The sequence below is a fragment of the Elephantulus edwardii genome, unplaced genomic scaffold, assembly GCF_000299155.1.
Source record: "Elephantulus edwardii isolate Elephantulus edwardi_28Jun2011 unplaced genomic scaffold, EleEdw1.0 scaffold00148, whole genome shotgun sequence".
Lineage (NCBI taxonomy): Eukaryota > Metazoa > Chordata > Mammalia > Macroscelidea > Macroscelididae > Elephantulus > Elephantulus edwardii.
Window position 1 is genome coordinate 6,190,313 of NW_006399898.1, and position 3,970 is coordinate 6,194,282.

General features: G+C 43.7%; 1 protein-coding gene across 1 annotated transcript in view; it reads left to right on the forward strand.

Moving 5' to 3' along the window:
- Nucleotides 1–178: 178 nt before the first annotated feature.
- Nucleotides 179–3,970, forward strand: part of ATP2A2 (ATPase, Ca++ transporting, cardiac muscle, slow twitch 2) — a 33,315-nt gene continuing 29,523 nt past the window's right edge. Inside the window, exon 1 of the mRNA XM_006894659.1 lies at nt 179–265. The gene's annotated coding sequence lies outside the window, so the exon portion shown is untranslated. The remainder of the gene's footprint in view (nt 266–3,970) is intronic.

Here is a 3,970-nt window from a genome sequence, read left to right on the forward strand (position 1 = left end):
TGCTCCCTTCCGTCCCCGGGTCCCCTGCTCCCCTCCGTCCGCGGGTCCCCTGCTCACCTCCGTCCCCGGGTCCCCTGCTCACCTCCGTCCCCGGGTCCCCTGCGTCCCCGGATCCCCTGCTCCCCTCCAGCCCCGGGGGAGAACGCAGCTAACCCACACGCACGCACGTCTGCTTCCAACAGGAAAAACCTTGCTGGAACTCGTCATCGAGCAGTTTGAAGACTTACTAGTTAGGATTTTATTGCTGGCAGCATGTATCTCTTTTGTAAGTATGAAGCCATTTTTCGACCCTCCCTTAAAAAAAAATAGTACAAACAACACAGAAACGACAGCCCCTAGTTTGGAAGGAAGGGGTTAAAAATTCAGATGACAGTTAAAAGATAATTGGAGATTTATGTATGTGGTTTTAATATTTTAAAAAAAAACAAGTGAAATAATAAATAATTGGAAACCCTAAGTTTCTAAACATTCATTAAAATTAAAAAAATTAAAAATAGCTTTTGAAAACAACAACCTAACTTGAAGCCAGTCATGTTTAGAAAATAAGTGGTTCTCCTGCCAATGGTTATGGTGCAGAAATTGGTCCTAAATGCCCGCCCAGGTCTTTGGAATTCTTCTCGTGTTCAGCTGTTAGTGCCAGAAGCTGGCTTATTCACTGGGAGACCTTGTCTGTCTGTGTTCGATCTCTTTCCATCATCTTTCTGTGACATCACACTAAAATGCATCATGCAAAGATGTGAGGCTCTTTGTAGCCTGTACATAGAATTTACAAAAAGAATATTCTAGGTGCATTTCCTTCCTCGTATTGGCAGGCTGACAGTTGTTCTTGACATTGACAAGAACGGTGACAGCAGTGATGGCACTGCGCTTGACCAAATTTGGTCACTGACCTTTCGGGTCCTGTGCTTAGCCAAATTGGTCCCCTGTCTTGAGTGACTCTTGGGCTTGAGAGAATAAGGGTCAGTACCCTGGGTTTTGAGTCTTCAAAGGAAGCGCAGCCCAGCAAGTGTTTGGCTGTTTGGCGTGGTGTGCTACTTACCGTCCTGCGTGGTTGCTAAGAGACTGGTGAAATGCAAAGAATGGGGTGGAAAGGTTGGAAAAGGGCGATGAGGAAATACTTCTAGGTCAGTCATTTTTTTATATTTACCTTTTTTATTGCCTTTTCCCTTCTGGGGCTGTACATTTTCGGAATAGATTTCCTAAAAACGTTCACGAACAGGACACAGATGTTCCTAATTCCTAAAAGCATGACTTGTCTTTCGTTCTTAAATTAGTTTTTATAAGTTTTTTTTCTTACTAACCTATATTGGGAAGTGAAATTCATTCAGGCAGTGCTTTTTTTTCTTTTTCTTTTTCTTTTTCTTTTTCTTTTTCCTTTTGCTTTTTTTTTCAGGCAGTGACTGAAGGGCCAGGTCTTCTTTTTTGTACGCTTGTAGTTTGCAAGTGTCAGATCAGCCTGTCTTTTTGACAGCTCTCAAAGAGGGCTACTTTTGAGAATGGAAACTGGACCAGGCATTTAATGAGTTCAGGAGAGGAAAAGGATTGCTTTTTTCTTCCTCTTTAAGGAAGCAGTGGCAAAAGGTGAACATCTGGTGCAGTTTTAGGCAAAGTCTGGGGTGAGACTAAGGCCCACAATGTTAATAATTTAGTCTCAATGCAGGGGTCTTCTGTGTAGAGTCCATAGGCTAAAAACTGAGAGGGCCACATGGCAAGCCCATTTAACATCCTGAATCACACCATGCTGCTTGTGTCTGTCTTTGATGTAATTTTTTTTTCTTAAGTGCCACCCTGCTACCTCCTCCAGTAGATTCTGCTTTTCCAATTAAGATAAACGGGTAGACCTATCTGGTTAACTTGGGTTGCACCATATTGCAATGGAGAAAAATAAGTGATACACCTGGGTTAATATTTAAGCTGGCTCCATAGTTAATTCTGAAATCCCCTCAGTTCCATTTGGCCCATAAAAAAATAGTGTCCGATAAGGGTCTAAAAATTCTGTTATTCCTCTGTCGTAAGCTGAAATATTGCTGCAGATGTTGCAATAAGGGAAGCTGGTGGCGGTTGGGGTTGTTTTTAAAATTCTGAAGAAATTGGGAGTTGTTACCCGAGGCATTTGGGTTTGGGGTTTGCTGTAGGAGGTTGGCTTTTGAGGTGTGTTTTGGGGGAGAAATGTGAGTTAACCTGGGAACTAGCCGGAAGGTAGAGCTTAGGAAGTGTGTGGTCGTGGTTACATTTTTATTTTGTGTGTTGTTAGCATTTTCATGTTTGTGCATTGCTAAGTAAGAAATGAAGGTGATGGTTAGGAAGTAGTTTGACTATAGCAGTCACTTCTATTTGGTTTTGTGTGATCACAAAATTGTGAACGTTAAACCTGCTCTGTGGCTTTGCTTCATGTGGAATTGGCAGAACCGCACTGTACTTGACCTTTTCCTTTCTTGTTTCTTTATCTGCCAAAAGAACGCTGCCGAGTCTCTTTGTGGTGGTTTATTCCTGCTAGTTTAACAGGAAAAACATGGTCGAAAAGGCCAACTTTCCTAGAGACGTGAACAGGCCGTTCTTCTAATATATACATGATCCATCATCAGGCCCTGCTGGAGTTCAGAGAGCCATTAGGCCTTAATTCATCTCAGAGTCATCTGTTAACCTTGGTTAATGTTTTGCTGTAGCCAAAATCAGAAACAAGTCATGTTTTAGACTCCTGACCGGGAGGGGTAAAGTTTAGTTAATTTGTAATACTTCACGAGAGGTGGGGGGGTTAACATTAAAAACGGCTTCATGTGACATTTAAGGCTCTCCTCCGCCTTTGCTGTCTGTCCTCACGCGCTCCCAGCTTTGCCCTCACTGCAGAGCCTCACGTTACTGCTGGGCCTTCCCTCTGTCAACTGCATGCTTGTTACTGGTCACAGTGAACAAAGTGGACCAAGTGCCTGGCTTGGGACACAAGAGGAGAGGACAGTCTGCAGTGGAAACTCCAGCAGGGAGGAGAGATGACAAGGTCATAAGAGCTCAGGAAGGTGACCTTCGGGTCAGTGGGCAGGGTCTCCGCCCTCCACACTTGGTCTCCAGCCTGCTGCTTGAGCGCCTCGGGTGGGGAGAGCTTGGGAAGTTCTAGGTTGGAGAACACTTGGGGAGGGTGGAGTGGACCGCATGCTTTCAACTCCTCCAGGACTCCCTTGAAAGGGGCTGCTCTTTCTTTACACAACAGCCAGATGAGAACTTTGATAAAACCAAACTCTGGTGGGTTTTAAATTGTGACACAACAGACTACCCAGTTTCCCCCTGAGGATCAGCTGCCTGATTCGAACCCCTGACCTTTGATTTAATACCACCAGGGGTCCTTAGTCTCTAGTGCTTTTGCTAAGAACAGATCAGTAAATGGATAGATTGGTGTTTAGAAACAGGAGCTTCACTTTGGTTTTCTCCAGGGAACTCCAGTGACCTTGTAGGTAAGGAATTGGACTGCCAACCCAAAGGCAAGCAGTTCAAATCCACCACTTTCCCCCGGGGTTGGGGGCAGATAGGCAGTCTCAATTTACAGTCTCTGAAAACCCGCTGGAGGGTGAGCTGATTCCATTCTGACAGCACTGAGCTTGGTTTTCTCTGAAGTAAATGTTCAGAAAGCATTTGGTGTTTCATTATGTAATGCTTTTGATTTTTCTCCTTGATTTTGTTTTTTAAAGGAAAACATAATGGATTATTAAGATTTTTTTTTAATGTAAGGACTATTAAAATATGAAGAGTGAATTTGTTTTATTTGGAAGATTGCATTCTCAAGGCTGAAAACACATTGAAGGTGTTATTGTTTGTCTCTGGATCAGAGAATGTGGTCAAAGTCATAACCAATTTTTAACGGAGGAAGAGTATCCAGAACGTTTCCATAGCAGTGAGCTTCCCTTCCGCCTCTCAGCCCCTCTTTTTGGCATAGTGTTTCATTCTTGGTACTTTTTAAACATCTTTAGTATGGTGCGGG